The sequence below is a fragment of the Sceloporus undulatus genome, chromosome 1 (assembly GCF_019175285.1).
Source record: "Sceloporus undulatus isolate JIND9_A2432 ecotype Alabama chromosome 1, SceUnd_v1.1, whole genome shotgun sequence".
Classification (NCBI taxonomy): domain Eukaryota; kingdom Metazoa; phylum Chordata; class Lepidosauria; order Squamata; family Phrynosomatidae; genus Sceloporus; species Sceloporus undulatus.
This window is the reverse complement of record NC_056522.1, coordinates 361339295-361356525: the sequence shown is the minus strand read 5'-3', so window position 1 is coordinate 361356525 and position 17231 is coordinate 361339295. Positions and strand designations below refer to the sequence as shown.

The 17231-nt window shown below is 39.4% G+C and overlaps 1 long non-coding RNA gene across 1 annotated transcript; it reads left to right on the top strand.

Moving 5' to 3' along the window:
* Positions 1 to 1360: 1360 nt before the first annotated feature.
* LOC121937343 lies at positions 1361 to 7121 on the top strand. Its single transcript, XR_006105104.1, has 3 exons — positions 1361 to 1434; positions 2927 to 3012; positions 6952 to 7121. It is a non-coding gene; the product is annotated as an uncharacterized LOC121937343 (long non-coding RNA).
* Positions 7122 to 17231: the final 10110 nt, after the last annotated feature.

The window sequence follows — 17231 nt, the reverse complement described above, 5'->3', positions numbered from 1 at the left end:
GTTAGGTTTGGCCCAGCTTTCTAGTCTATTCAGGTCATTTTGAATTTTGATCCTGTCCTCAGGGATGTTAGCTACTCCTCCTAATTTGGTGTCGTCCGCAAATTTGATAAGTATGTCTTTTCATATTCTTAGATAATTCATAAACAATTGGAATAAAGCTAAAATCTATATCTAGACAGAAAAAATTGCTTTACAATTTTTAAACTGTGTAAATTTTAAGGGCTTTAAAAAAAAAAGATTTCCCTAGAAGGTATCCATGCTTAAACCTACAACTTTCAGCCAAATAGTTTGTCCCCCGTCCACTCTGTTAGCAAGGAGAAATGTCATTTGATGAGCCTGCTCAATTACTGATGTCCATTTTGGAGGCCCTTCTCTGTCCATATTTTCCCCTGCCATTGTAAGTATAGGAAATGTGCATAAGGGACAGGGCCTGCCTTATCTACAGTGGTATCAAGGCGTCAGCTCTGGTCATCTCCCAGCAGGAGAGCAAGCCACATCTTTCAGTGGTCTTCTTTCATACAAGAACAACATATATTTCATTTGCCAACAACTCTGTATTTCACATGTGCCGTAATTCAAAGCAGACACTTGTTCTGCCATTCAGCTCTACTCAGAAGAATTAATACCAATCTCAGAAATGTGTGTGTGTGTGTAAACACACACACACACACACACACACACACACGAGAAGCATTTCTTTGGGGGTTTCAAGATTGTACCATTGATGTCCCAAAATCATATGGTAAATCCTAAAGGCCAAGTCACTGGCCTCTTTACTTGGATGTGGTTGCTCTTATATTTTAAGAAGAATTCCTGGCAATTTGAGGAAATGGAACTGTGGAATTTCCTTTCTTTGTCCGATTACCTTATCAGGAAAGACAATGTGAACTTCATATTTCTAAAGGACCAGTGAATTCTTTCAAGGTATAAGGTCAAGACCTTTCTCAGACTTAGGGGGACCTCTGTTTATTTACTGCTTTGTACATTAACTAATACAGTTTACCCAACTCAATGAACTGTTCACCTTTCTAGTAGAGTGGACAGGGGGACAAACTGTTTAGCTGAATGGCATGTTGTGCATGCAGAGAGTTGCAGATTTAAGCACGGACATCTTCCAGTTAAAGGATCACATAGCTGGTAACAGGAAAAACCTCTGCCTGCTCTACTCTATGCTAAAATTACCCTGGTTTACTTTTCACTTTTACTTTTCAGCCTCTGATGGTAAATACAATGTTGTACACCGCCCTGGTTATATAGAAGGGCGGTATATAAATAAAATTATTGTTGTTGTTGTTGTTGTTATTATTATTATTATTATTATTATTATTATTATTATTATTATTACAATGTCTGTTTGCCAGGCTGCTCTATCATGAAGGCAAGAAAAGAAGGTGGCACTTCTGCAGACAAAACCTCTCTTCTCTCAAGCTTCCAGTGAGGATCTTTCCAAATGAGATTTTAATTTGTAACTACAGAAAGGAAGAGATATATTGCAACTATAACCTTGCAACTATAGTTGCAGTCATAATGGGTTTGCTAATGTTACCCTCGTGTTCCTAGCTGCAAGTGGAGATGGAGTCATCTTCCAGCCAGCGATGACAAGGTTAAATCAACAAAAAATTATGGCAAGGAAATCATTAAAAAAGAAGCCTATAAAATATACACAGTTTAAAAATAACATTGGGAGTTTTTCCTTCCCCAGTTAAAATTATTTTACACCAATTAAAAGGAATACTATTTATTTTACTCATGGTTACTCATGGCCATTAAAACTTCTAATGGGACATGAACAGAACGTGAAGTTTTTATGTAAACTAATTACCCTCAGGATCTTTTTAAAGATTATGTAAACCATGTCTTCAACTCCATTGGCCCTCTAGACAAACTGCTCAGCACTCAGTAAAGGCTTTCTTGGGATGTATCACTTCAAACAACAGATGTAAAGGGGGAATTGCATGAGTGACATTTCCCCATATTTGTTTTAAAAAAACTTTACAAGTAAAAATATGACTAGGATTAGCTAATCAAATTCAAGTGGTTTCATCTAAAAGGAACGGAATATCCTATAAAATGCTCAGCATTTTAATCATAAGGAGAACTCTGCCAAATATTTTATTTTTGAGACAAGACAAGAGCACTACTAGAACAGAGGAATGATGAGAAAAATACGTTTTCCCTGAACTCTTTAAAAAATGTTTACCTTTTTTGAGCCTATTTGCTACCTTACTACAATTGTAATTACTAAAATGGTATTACAGTAACCTTGTCATTCCTGAATCATTTTCTTCTTAGGTTAATCACAAAGGTGATCTCAACCAGTCAGGGATCACATGCCAAATGGCATGACATCACTACATTGTGTGCGGATATTACAAAGTACAGAATGCTAATGCAGGAAACATTGTCCTGAAAACAAGATCATCATAATCATAAGCATGAAAAAATTTTCAGTGCTTTGAAATATATTCATAGTTGTGACTCATTAGATTAATTAGAAAAGACAATAATGCTGGTGAGGTAGAATGTAGTAGAAAAAGGACCACATTACAGACTCAATCCAGGAAGCCATTGAGTTTGCAAGACCTGAGGAAGTCTATTGACAACAGGGTGACTTAACTTTCACCACTAGTCATTCCAACTCTTTTATATTTTCTACTTCTAGAGCAATAAATTGGGAAATTAATCTGTTGGAGCAGGACTTGGCTGGCAAGATAGAACCCTGAAGAAGAAATATTCCTTCTAAGGGATAAAGACTATTGCAAGATTTTGCCACAAGTTCTACTTGTTAATACCAAGGAAATGATCTATGAGTAACCAATGCAAACAATTAATTAACATGTTCAAGATTGTAATGCTCAGCTGAAAAGAGAAAGACTCTTTTTTTTTTTTTTGCTCTACTAAAAAAGCTGCCTTCTCTTTTTATTAGTAGAGACAAGTCTGAAATATAATGAAGATTTCAAAGTTGATTCCATAACTGTGTTCCTTTAACCTCATGCAACCTCGGTGAACTCGGTAAGCTAAATTTATCCATTTATGTGAGAAAATATTTCCGTAGCCGGTATGTACAAGCAGCTCTCTTATTGGCAGTGTGGTGCACATATTATTTGTTATACTGCTTCTAGGAAGCAATGAAGATTTCATTAATCTTCCCAACCTTTTCAGGACAGATTTAGTCATCTGAAAACAAGACTGAAAGAACACAATCATGTTTTATGTACTCATGTGATAAAATTACTAAGTTCAAGACATGATAGATTCTGCATGATTAACCTGGAGGTTTTTGAGGAGCTGTTTAAAAATCTCTATTAGAAATGGGTCAAACTTGCTGAAAAAATCTTGACATATTGCTAAGTATCACACCTCCAGTCTACCGACAAAGACAAACCCACAGTTTAGAAAGTGACCAAATTACATGTGATGTTAACTAAGATATGTATTCAACATGCAAATTTTAAAAATACAAATAGCAGCTGCTCTCTATCTGTGTATATGCAATTATAGTGGACAATGTTGTGTGCCTTCCAATTCATGGCACCATAAAACAAACCTGGCTAGAGTTTCCTTGGCAAGATTTGTTTGAGAAGGGATTTGCCATGAGCATCTTCTGAGGCTGAAGGAGTGTGACTTGCCCAAGGCCACCCAGTGGGGTTTCATGGCTGAATGGGTATTCGAACTCTGATCTCCTAGAGTCCTAGTCAGACACTCAAACCATTGCTCCATGCTGGTTATTGAGCTTGGCTCTAGCATTAGACAATATGATGCATTCTGCCTCATATAGTGGAATATTTGGGAATGCCACAAAAGAGCTAAAAATGATCAGTATTTGTTATGGAACCTGTGGTCCTCCAGAAACTGTTGGTTATTTCCCCTGGCCAACCTAGCCAATGGTCAGAGCAACGGAGAAACCTTTTGGACTACAATTTCCAAATACTCAGCTAGCATAGGCACTGACCAGGCTATTGGGGGGTTCTGGGAGTTGTAGTCCAAAATGAATGAGCCCATACAGACAGGCCAAATTAAAGCTGCTTCAGGTCACTTGTGAGGTATGCTATTTAAATGACGCATGTGTCCTAAGAGGCTGGAAGCCATGCCAAAGCCACGCTCCAGTCCTAAGGAGTGCAGCTTTGGCACAGCTTCTGACCTCTTAAGATGCATGTTTCATTTAAACAGCATACCTCCAAAGTGACCCAAAGCAGCTTTATTTTGGACTGTCTATTCGGACCCGAATATTTCCAAGCTCTAGGTCAGAATTGATGGATACTGCAGACTGAAAACCTCTTGAGGCCCAAAACTTTCCCATTCCCAGCTGTGGAGGGTTGTTTGGATTTTCTGCCTCAATAATCTTCTAAATGTTCTGTGGTATTCCTGCAATTTTTTTTAAAAAAGTCCCTGCTTACACATCACCGAGAGAACTTTCTATCCATTTGTTCGCAGCAGCAGCAGCTTTAAGGTTTTTGAGGGTGAGAAGCACTTATTGCCATGAATAAACTGTGGAAATGTATCTTTCAAATAAAGTTTTTAAAGAACTGGCAGTTCTGAACCTGCTGTTGGCAGTGCTTTTCCCAGCTTGAAAAAGAGCCCAGCGCAATAGACTGTAAAGTGAGTCTTCTCCGTCCGGCCTGGTACTTGAGGATCATAAAAGGAAAGTCAACATTTGAAACCAAATATTGAATTTAAATATTACAAACATCAGAGATGTTCTTGTTTCTTGCTAAGTTGTTTTCCAATGATGCCTGAAGGTGGTCGTTGACTTCTCTTACAGCCAAGTACAAGGGCCTTCTCGGTGGTTGCTCTCAGGTTAAAAAACTCTCTTCCAAGGGAGGCTAGGCTAGACCCCCTCACTGCTGTGCTTCCTCTGGCAGGCAGATAGATATATTTATTTAGGCAGGCTATTGGCAACTGACTGACTGCTGAGGAAGAGGTTTTTAAAGCTTTGTGTTTGCGTGTGCTTATACACATGTGTGTGCTGTCTGATTTTATTGGTCTGATTTTCATTCAGTTTTGTTTCAATATTTTCTTTGATCGCTCTCATTTTTATTCCCACCTTTCAACTGAAAAATAGCACTACAGGTAGCTAACCAACAAAGTTATAAACAAGTTTAGAACAAATTGGTCAATAAAATCCTTATTAAGACCTTGAAAATCATCAAAATAACCAGAAAGCAAATTTAAAAGGCTGGTTGGAATAGATGCATTTTTACATCCAGAGGGGTTGGGCATTCCACAGTCTGGGAACAACAAGGGAATAGGCCCTCTTCTGTGGACCTATCAGGTTGGTAATCTCAGCTGAAGTAGACTCATTGATTTCATTGCTGATTGATGGCCCAATGTTATAATAATAATAATAATAAAACTTTAATTTATATCCCACTTTTTGTTACCACAATCAAAGCGGCATACAACCTTTTACAATTACAATGTTTATATGTAATTCCCATTGAAATTAGGTCTTCTCTCTATGTAGGACTAACAATAGGATTTATCATAGATTTTTTTTCACATGAAACAGCATTTTCTGCACAGAAAATAATATTTATGCATGCAAAAATTATTTTCAGTGCAGAAAATGTTGTTCCCTGTGAAACAATACCATGTATTGATTTTGTGCAAAATAAGTCTCAAACTGTAAATAACCATCAAACACTGATTTGTTTTCAGAGACTTTCTTGTAGAAGGAAGAAGATTACTAAAATTATCTCTTGCTTCCTTCCAGAGTTAAATTAGTGAAGCATTACTTCCCTATAGCAATATCTGGGATAATGCTCCCAGAGCTGCTGTACTCCTTCAGAATAGGGAATATTTTGCTGTGGAGGAGGAAGATAACAAAAAGTCCAAGATCCTCCTTGGGCAGCTGTCAAGACCCCAGATGTCTAGCATGGTCTGCCACCAACACATCCCTTGGGGTCCCCTTTAGTTCTCTATCCCAGCACTATAAACAATGCTGGGCATCCAAGGCTATCTGACCACTGAATTGCCTACATTGCTCCAGAGCAGATGCCAAAGGTATACTGGGAAATTTAAATGGCAGCTAGACCCATCTATCCACCATGTTGCTTTTGCTGCCACCACAAGACAAGCTCTTAATGTTGACGACAGGTTCCATCAGAGGACACTTTTCCCAGGGTGTCTTCAAACCTGGAACCAGCCCCAAGGAAGGGCACCAAGTTATCCTTTCATACTACTTATCTAAAAGTCCACCAGTTTGTTGAATTTGGATATGTATGACATCACACCTAGAACTCCTATGATACAAATTTTCTCACTGTACTGAAATGTTGTATAAATGCAGCAAGTCTTTGAAATGTAGCCATGCTGTGTGAGATCTTGTGGTAAGTCCAAAAAGTAACTTTTCTCTAGACTCTGGAATTCCCTTCCCAGGGAGACCAGAATGGCCCCTTTCTTGATGTCCTTCTACCGACAGGCGAAAACCTTCCTTTTCAAACAGGCATTTAAAACAGAAAACTTTTAAAGAATGTCCTGGGATGCTATATTGTTTTAATGTATTTTAGATATTTTTATCTTCTTTTTTATTTTATTGCAGTAGCTTAATATTATTTTATTTTAATTGTATTGTTTTTAATGTTGTAAGCCACCCTGAGTCCCGGTCTTTGGAGAAGGGTGGGATATAAATAAATATAATAAATAAATAAATAGATCTACACTGCACAAGCATGCTGTTGAATCTTGTTGCATGCGGCTTAAAATCTATCCATGGAATAAATATTTAGAAGCTCAGCTGTTATATCCGAAGATGAATAAATTCATCTTTTCCATCCTTTTGTTTTACAAGACAAATGAGTCTCATTCCAACTCCCTCAACACTCAGTTATCATTTTGGAAACTGTCAGGACTTCCTGCTTAATGATCATGACTAATGCTTCCACTTATTTTATGCTTATCCATTTTGACCATTTTGTCAAGCCCTGACATCCACCTTTTCTCTATCCCCAGACCCAGCCAGCCCTCACAATGACCTTATCAGCTCTTCCCAGCAGGAGTATGAGTCACAAAATGAACTAAAACCTCTTAGCACTTTCTAATTTAGTCACTTCTGGGAGGTTGGTGCTTTTCTGGAATATCCTGGAATGCTTTCTGGAAAAGTTGCTTGGTGTCAAGTTATCATAAATTCATCCTCAAAACTCATCTGTATGGTTTTAATTTCCAAGACAGGATCTAAATTGTGTAGGGCTTTATAGGTCATGACCAGCATTTTGAATTATGCCTGGAAACAAGTGAAACTGTTTCAATATGGGAGTTATATGCTCCCTATAACTGGCTCTGGTCAGCAATCTTGCCAAGACAACAGCATGTTAGGCTCGCTATAACTCAGAAGAAAACATGAAGGCACAGAAAGGAACAAAGAACCACCAGTAATCAATGTTGACAATAATTAGAGTAGGTGGATCAGAGGTCTAATTTGGTAGATCCCAGTTTACCATATTTTTGAAATAGTCTATGTAGTCAAAATATCCACAGTAATCCCCATAGGCGTTGAATCACACTGGAGGAAAGCAGCCATCACCCAGTCAGTTCAGTGTGTGAAGAGCCTCTGTAGCCCCCATGCCACATTAATCAACTGAATAAAGGAGGAACATAGATAAGGCAGTGACACTGGGCTATTAGTCCCAGGCACAACAATGAGCAGCTTCCAGCAGCCTTTACACCATTTTTTTTTAAAAATGTGAATAACAAAAGAGATAGTAGAGGTATATCAAATTATGCATCTAGCATACAAGGTACTAGTTAGCATGCCTCGTTTCTATCATTCATTTAGGTTATGCCAATATGACTTGAACCCTCTAAACTGCAGTCTCTTATAGGACTTTCAGCAATCAGTACAGGACTTGGATTACGCAGCACCTATTGGATTTCTAGGTGTCAGGCCGTCTGGTGCTGTATTTGTGTAGCTAATGCTCAAAGAGTCTTCAACCCCACTCCCCTGCCACGACGTGAAAGCCAGTTCCAGGCAGCGACTTGGTGAACCTTCTCTTTTTTAAAAAAAGGTCCAAACCTCTTTTGGGACACTGTATGCAAAGCAGTTGTGTTAGCTCATTATATACATATCATACAATACATTGACCAGTAGGTGGCTACAGACTATTGTTGTGACCCAAGATCTCTACGTAATGTATTGCCTTTTGTAGAGATTATGCATTGCAATCACCAGCAGTATAAGGAAATTGAAATTCCCTTAGAGGCAAAAACTTTTCGCTGCTTTCTCTCTTTTCTCCAGTACTGAGAGCATGAATATGAAAAGGATGACTGCTGATTCACATGTGGATGTACATCCTTTGATGAAGGATTGATGCTCTCAAATGGTTACTTAATATCCTCCCCTGAAAATGCGGTGTGCATGAGGTGATGCTGGGTGATGTGTTTGGATGTTCGATCTTCTGTGTGAGCTGGTACAGAGGTTAAAACAAATGTTATGTGGCTACTTTTCAGGAATACAAATTCTGGATGCCAGCATTCTACCATGTATATATATCCTTTACATGGAGGCTGGCAACTTGCGGACCCCCACATGTTGTTGGACTGCAACACCCATAATCTCTTGGGGAGAGGAGATTTGGAATGAGTGTGAAAGAGAGAGAAAATGGAGTGGGGGGAGAATAGGGGCACAGCACTTTGCATTAAGGGTGACTGGCAATTTCTATTATGAGACTAGAGTCTAGCACCATGGACAGCTCCTGTAGAGTATAGATTTAAAAACAGGGTGGATTCACCACCCCACTGACATGGAAGCCAACAGCAATAGACTGGAATGCATTGTATGGAACTTGGCTTAGGGTCTGCCTACCACTGCCATGCCCATCCCTGAAAATTACACACGAGGGGATATAGTCATCAGTGTCAAAGAGGACCCCTGTTCCTGATATCTATCTATCTATCCATCCATCCATCCATCCATCTATCTATCTATCTATCTATCTATCTATCTATCTATCTCAGAAATGGATTGATGTACATATACAACAGAATAAAGTAGAGACATGGATAGTAACACTTCAATCTACAGGTAGATGAAACAACATTTAATGCATAGTTCCCATGTACGACACTTACATAACATTACACTAACTCCTTAGAAATAAAAGATAAGCTCATCAGGGAGAAATATTGTCCCAGTCTGCTCCCTGCAGTACTGTTTTGTGGTTGCAGCAAAAGTGTCATATGGAACATTTAAATTCTCTCTCTCTCTCTCTCTATTTATATATATAGCCAGTTTGAAGAGGTATGGTCCATGTAACCACCTGCATATGTATATTCTGCTGCTTAACTGATATGCGATGGAAAAAGTAGCAGCCAAGCCAAATTTATTTTTGATTTTTTAAAATTTATTTCATTTAAATAAAGTGGACACAAGCCAGTCACAAAAGGAACTTTAAAAACAATAAAAACAATAAAACAGTACAGTTTTTTTTTAAAAAAATTCACACCACATTAATACCAGTAAAAAGAAAATGTAAAATCCTTTTAAAAATTCTAAGTTAAAAGTATATAATCATTAAAAATATACCAAAGCAAACACCCCAATAAGGAGCCTCCCTGGGTGCAATTATGCATGAAAGCCTGCCTGCCTGCCTGAAAAGAAAATGGAAGGGTCAAACAAGTTCCCATCATAGTATCACTGGCTGCACCGCTCGAGGAGGACTGGTCCAGAGTTCTCCTCCACTGATGTTCTGTAAACTCTAAAAATAGTAGCAGTAACAACAGTAATAGTAACAGTGCTGGTCTGGAAATGGAAATAATAGTGCCACTCTGTTCTGCTTTGGTCGGGCCTCATCTGGAATACTTTATCTAGTTCTAGGCACCACAATTCAAGAAGGATGTTGACAAGCGTGTCCAAAGAAGGGCAACCAAAACGATGAAAGGTCTGGAAACCATGCCTTGTGAATGTCTTGTGGGGAGGTGAGTATGTTTAACCTGGGGAAAAAGAAAGTTAAGGGGTGATATGACTGTTGTAGTTATTAACTGCTCTTGAGTCAACCCTGCCTGTGGATGAGACATATCCAAGATCCTCTGTCCTCCACTGCTCTGCTTAGGTCTTGTATATTCAGGTCTGTGACCTCCCTGATTGAGTCATAGAATCATAGAGTTGGAAGAGACCGCAAGGGCCATCCAGTCCAACCCCCTGCCATGCAGGAAATCCAGATCAAAGCATCCCCGACAGATGGCCATCCAGCCTCCGTTTGAAGACCTCCAAGGAGGGAGACTCCACTACACTCCTAGAAAGTGTGTTCCACTGTCGAACAGCCCTTACTGTCAGGAAATTCCTCCTAATGTTGAGGTGGAATCTCTTTTCCTGCAGCTTACATCCATTGCTCCAGGTCCTAGTCTCTGGAGCAACAGAAAACAAGCTTGCTCCCTCCTCAATATGACATCCCTTCAAATATTTAAATAGGGCTATCATATCACCTCTTAACCTTCTTTTCTCCAGGCTAAACATACCCAGCTCCCTAAGTCGTTCCTCATAGGGCATGGTTTCCAGACCTTTCACCATTTTAGTCGCCCTCCTCTGGACACGCTCCAGTTTCTCAATGTCCTTTTTGAATTGTGGTGCCCAGAACTGGACACAATATTCCAGTTGGGGCCTGACCAAAGCAGAATACAGTGGCTCTATTACTTCTCTTGATCTAGACACTATACTTCTATTGATGCAGCCTAAAATCGCATTGGCCTTGTTAGCTGCCGCATCGCACTGTTGACTCATGTTCAACTTGTGGTCTACTTGGACTCCTAGATCCCTTTCACATGTTGTCTCCTTTAGCCAGGTGTCCCCCATCCTATATCTGTGCATTTCATTTTTTCACCCTAAGTGCAGTACCTTACATTTCTCCCTGTTGAAGTTCATTCTGTTTGCTGTGGCCCAGCTTTCTAGTCTATTCAGGTCATTTTGAATTTTGATCCTGTCCTCTGGAGTATTAGCTATTCCTCCTAATTTGGTGTCATCTGCAAATTTGATAAGTATTCCCCCAATTTTTTCCTCCAAGTCATTGATAAAGATGTTGAACAGTGCTGGGCCCAGGACAGAGCTCTGTGGGACTCCACTGGTTACTTCTCTCCAGGATGAAAAGGTGGCATCTGGTGTGCGGTATTCCTCCTTTTACTGCTGCCTTCTACTTTCTCTAGTATTATTGTCTTCTTGATGGTAATAGCTGGGCAATAGTGGAATATGCTGCCTTGGTGTGGAGTGGAGTGCCCTTCTTTGGAGGCTTTTAAACAGAGGCTGGATGGCCATCTATCAGGAGTGCTTTGACTGTGTCTTCTTGCATGGCAGAGGATTGGACTGGATGGTCCTTTTGGTCTCCTCCAATTCTATGATTCTAAAACTTTTCTGGGACTGAAAGTACAACAACAACAACAACAACAAAGTGCCAGTAAAGCCTATGAGAAGGACACCCTTGTCCAAGACCCAGTCTTCTGTTCAATAAGATTAATTGCAGTAGAAGATCTACAGTGATTCTCTATCTCTCTCTCTCACTAAGTGTATGTAATGGCAGACTTGCCCATTATCTTGTGGTCCATATTTGTTGTTGATAATGATGGTGATTAATTTTATTTATATCCTGCCTTTCCCCCAAAACTGGAACTCAAAGTGGCTTATACATAAATAGATTATAGTTTAAAAAAATGCAAACAACAACAACAACATTTTTTAAAGCTATGGCTTTCTAATCTAATGAAGCAGACAGCAACTAGCTGTGGGACCTATACTGTGTCATATCTCTAGTGATGCTGGCTGGATTTCAAGGTAATACAGCAAATAGACTGGTTGTGAAAGACAATCATGTGTTTGGTCCAGCGATGACTGAGCTGTTTGCTGTCATTTCGAAGCCCAGAAATTTCGGAACACTGGTAGCAGCCACTGCATTTACAAAGCAAATCCCATCGATGTTTGTTTACTCAGAACAAGCAAATCCCACAGGGTTCAATGAGTTCATTTGCGTGACCCCAGGTAAGTGTGCACAGGATAGTCACAATGGTAGGCTGAATTTCAGTATCGTATTTCCTTAGAAAAAGAGTCCTGTTGAACATAGTGGGATAATAAACCTCCACTAGTTGCTCCATTCATGCATTTTGTTGGGATGAAAAGGATCTGTTGATGCAGCTAGAAGCAAAGATTTGCTTAGATAGAAGGAAAATGTTGAAGCAGCCGGTGGTAAGCTCCCGAACTGGAATGGATTTAACTTATACATAAAGGGGAACGTTGTGACATGATAGGAAGATGGGAATTTATAATATTAATCTCTCAGTTTTGCCTTTTGCCCTACTTTCAATTTTCTTAAATCTCAAGTTCTTTCCTTCAGATTGTGGAGGCAAATAATGAAATTTGGAAAGGTCTTATAAAACACACAATCCAACCATGTTATATCAACCTGCCAAGGAAGTGTTTAAAATGATATGGGCTGCTGCCACATTGCAGAATTAATGCAGCTTGATCCCTCTTTAACTGTAATGGTCCTTCCTATGAAATCCTGGGAGTTGCAATTTGTTGCGGCACCAGAGCTCTCTGACAGAGAAGGCTAGATATCATACAAAACTACAAGTCCCATAATTCCATAGCATTGAGCCATGCCAGTTAAGGCAAACTGCATTAATTCTGCAGTGTGAATGCAGCCGAGCTTCCCAGAAAAAAAGAGTGACAATTCTGGAGAAACAGAGGAGCAAAAACTGGTGATGGAAGGGAGGAAGGGGGCAGAAAGACAATAACACACAAAGATCCCTGCCTTGACAACTGTTAGTTTCAATTTATCCCACATTAAGATTTTAAAAATCTCTAGTCCATTTATTTATTAAAAAGTGTAAATTTTGAGATGTCCTTAATCAATTTGGCCCAAGCAAAATTCTTCCCCATCCCTAAGCTTTAAGGTCGGTAGACATGTAATTGTACATCATATTTTACTTTTCGTTTACTCAGTGTGTGAACAGGCTTTTGGAAAATATGATATCTGTGATGATACTGGGTTATCAAAATGCAGTTGTTAGATTGTTTTATCTATGATTTATCACTCAGAAATCAGGATATCAAGTGAAAAAAATGCCTCTGTCCTGCAATCAGGAAGTGCAAAACACAATCTTGGGAGGGCAATTCGGGGAAAGCAGAATGAAACAGGAAAAAAAGAGTGAGAGAGAGAGAGGGAGAGAGAGATGTTGTAGCAGGTAAAGCACATTATTTCTTTTGGCATGAGTGTCACAAGCACCAGGCATGTAGGCAGATGATGGCAAGGTGTGTGAGTGTGCATGTATGTGTGTGTGTTGAGCTGCAAAGGAGTATAAATCAGATTAGATTTAAGAAGGAAGAAATGCACTTAATGAAATAGTTAATTATTTAATATATGGGAAGCTACACCAGAAGGTGGTGGATATAGCCAAGCACTTTTCTTGCATATTAAGCCTGAACACTAAAACATGAATACGATACATAATAAACTGAAGGTTTATTAGTGGATGAATGTTCCTTCAAACTCACTGATAAATAGTTAATAAATATATAAAAGAAATCCAAAATTTTAGCCCCTCCATCCAGCTGAGTAGTGGTAAGGCTCTAGTAGTGGTTCAAAACCCCACTCAGTCTGTTACTGTCTAACCATTTTCACAGGTTTGCATTGAGAATAAAATAGGCAGTGGGGGAGACAATATACACTACCCTGACTGCTACCACACTGCAGAATTCATGCAGTGTGACATTGCTTTACGGTCACAGCTTCATCCTATGGAATAATGGGATTTGTAGTTTGTTGTGGCACCAGAGCACGCTGACAGAGAAGTCTGAATATTTCACAAAACTACAAAGCCCAGAGTTCCGTAGCATTGAGCCATGGCAATTAAAACAGTGTCAAACTTCATTAATTCTGCATAGATGCAGTCCCTGAATGACTCAACTCATATCTGGAAATTTTACAGTGGTGTGATGATGATTTCTATTTTCAGTACTTGTAATAAAGCAGACACTTTAAACTACATTTTTGCACCTCATCAGCAAAAAATCTGCAAAACAAGAGGTGATAAATTTGTTCTCACTATGTGATGATATGGTGAGAATAGTTTACTGGGTGACTGCATGCACACCATAGTGAGTTACCATATGGTTAATTGTGAAAACACACCTCTCTCTCTCTCTCTCTCTGCATTATATAATCCAGAATCACATTTTATGGAAAAAAAGCTGAGATAATGGTTCTAAATCCAGAGATACTGCTATGCCAAAATCCACTGAATTGAGAACTGAAGAGCACTGCCAGAGACAATTTTACAGATGTGGATTCAAGGATTTTTTTAAAACAAAAACCAAAAAACAGGAGTATTGTTTCTCATGGAACACACACATTTTTTCTTTGTCTTGTTGGTGTCATTGGTTTGAGAGGTTTTTTAAATAATAAATAATAATTTTTTAAAAAAACATTGTCAAAACATATTGCCCAGATATAACAGTAGCATGAGTATATTCCACGTATGCATCATACACAATCGTACTCTTCTTTCACACCATCCTCCTGAGAGCAAGGAACACTTCCATTGTAAAGCTCAGATGACAAAACGGTTGCCCAAATTACATGGATATTATTGATGCTTTTGTATATGCAAGAGCATATGCTCTTTCCTATTTATGAATTTTGCATGATGTTCTTAGGCTGTCTAATAACTGAAAGTCCTGTGGGCTTAATGGTTACAATAGAAAAACAATCAAATAAAAATTCATTTTGCAACACTAAACAATACAAGCAGTTCACATGAGCTTCATTCCCCATTTCCTAATATGTTCCTAACTGCATATAGTTTTCCATGCATGCAGGGGTAGCCAGGATTTTAGGAAGGGGGGGTCCAGACTAAGTGCCACCATTATAAAGGGGCTTGGGTGCGGCGGCACACCAGCACGCACCATTCATTTTTCTAATGGAAGGGGGGGGGGGGCCCGCACCCCAAGGCCCCCCCCCCTTGGCTACGTCCCTGATGCATGGTTGGATATACCAATAATATATCAACCTTCACTCTGCAGAGACTGTGAGATCTTATAGGGGACTGCAGATACTTTATTCATTTATTTCAACTATTCATACACAGTTGACTCTCCACATTTGTGGCTTTGACTTTTGCAGTTTCAATTATTTATGGATTTGATGAATTGGTTCTCTCTAGGAATCTTCAGGCCCTCCAGAGTTACTCTGCTGGATGTTGGCCATACAGTCACACTGGAGAACCTAGGGATTCCTAGAGGTCCTCCAGCATGATTCTATGATCAACCTCTGGCAAATGTGGATCATAGAATTGTGCTGGAAGACCTAGAGAATCCTAGAGATATATTCTCTTGGGTTAAAAAAAAATAGAAGTTTTAAAATTTGCGATCTTTCCACTTTCACGGGAGTCACGTGCTCCTAACCCCAAATTATTATTAATTTTTGAGACATGAACAAATTTGAAGCATTTTCTTTAAACTCATTAAAATAAAAAAATAAGTTAAAATTAAAATGCAGCAATCAGGAGTAAACCAAGGGAATCTCACTAAACTAGACATTGAAAGGAGCAGACACTTGGGTTCATTTGTTAGTTACATTTTATGGAAATGTAACTAACACAGGGTGACATACACATTCTTCCTCCTTATTTTGATTCCCACCACAACCCTGCAAGGCAGGTCAGTCCAAGAGTTACAGACTGCCCATTAGTCACCCAGTGAGAATTTCAATTCCAGGGCTAAGTGGGGATTAGATCTCCCTCATCCTTAGATTGCATCTGCACTGTAGAAATAATGGAATTTGACACAACTTTAGGTGCTGTTGCTCCATCCTGTGAAATCCTGGGATTTGTAGGTTAGCAAAGTCTTTAGCCTTCTCTGCCAAAATGTGCTGGTGCCTCACAAAACTACAAATACCAATGCATTATTTCTAAAGTGTAGATGCACCCCTAGTCAAGCACTCTAACCACACTACATCATGCAACTTCAAAATATTTTCATAGGCATTGAAACATCACTGTGATCAGTGCTTTTTGTACTGCAGTATACAAAAGAACGCTTTCTGCAAGACATCTCTTCCATGAGCCTACCATAACTGAAGCTGCTTGATAATCTTTAACAAAACCCAAATTGTTAGTGGGACAATGACTCCTTTAAATAATGCCTCCCTTTGGCTTTGAGAAGAGCTCACTTTGTTTTTCCAGCCACAAGCTGGTCTCATAAAAGATATCCTCTTAACCTCCTTGAGTACATTGTGGTACTCTTATTTTTTTGGAATTATTCCTCCCATTTTTTCCATGCTGAAAGAGAACAGGAGTTCAACCCCCTAATTACCTTGGAGGAGACTTGCCACAAAATATTGTTTATATGGAATGATTGCAAGGTATTTAAGGAGCGAGACACATATTTAAGAGGTGACAGATCACAAACTGCCCTGCATGTTATGGGCTCGACCACAGAGGCCTTTTTTGAGTTTCTTCTTCTTCTTCTAAAAATTGTGGGACAGATCGCCTTTCTAAAAGAGGAGGTACATTTGGGGATTGTATGTATGAGTTCATGCATCTATGAATGCGTTGGCTGGGATATCAGTGGCAGTGGTATGTTTTGAAGTGCAGGTTCTCATCATGGCAGTCCCAAAAGCACTACCCCTAGTAACACAGAGAGAGAGAGAGAGAGAGAGAGAGAGAGAGAGAGAGAGAAGAAATGAAAAAGAAAAGAAAAAGCAGGTTGTTGTGTAAATTCATATCAACAAATCAGTTCTAGCAATTGTAATCTTCACAATTAGTGAGTCTTTTTGCAAAGCTAATGGAACCACACTGCCCATTCAGGACTAGACATGTCAGAAGACTTTGCATTACAGCAGGGATACTTTCTAATATACATTGCTGCTGGGAAAAACTATCGTTTGCTTGAAAGCCTGCTATGAAGACTGAAGGTAAATTTAGAGGGAACACAGAAAGTTAGGGGGTGGATGGTGACAAGGTGGGTCATGGATCTGTTGCTCTAGAGGTGGCAAATGGTGGTTTTATGACTGTTCAACCCACAAATATTCCAGGTTATATTGAGGTTCTCCTCATACTTCAGTGCCTGGATCTCTTCCACACCATTTGGAGCAGCTGATGGGGGAGCAGCCATAAACCTGAGAGTGGATTTGCTACTCCCATGGGAATGAGTCAATTTGCTGTCCTTGAATGATGACCCATATGAACCTACCCAAACCCTTCAAGGGAAGGCATTTCTCTGAGTCCCATCACCTGCACAGGCATGTTTGTTG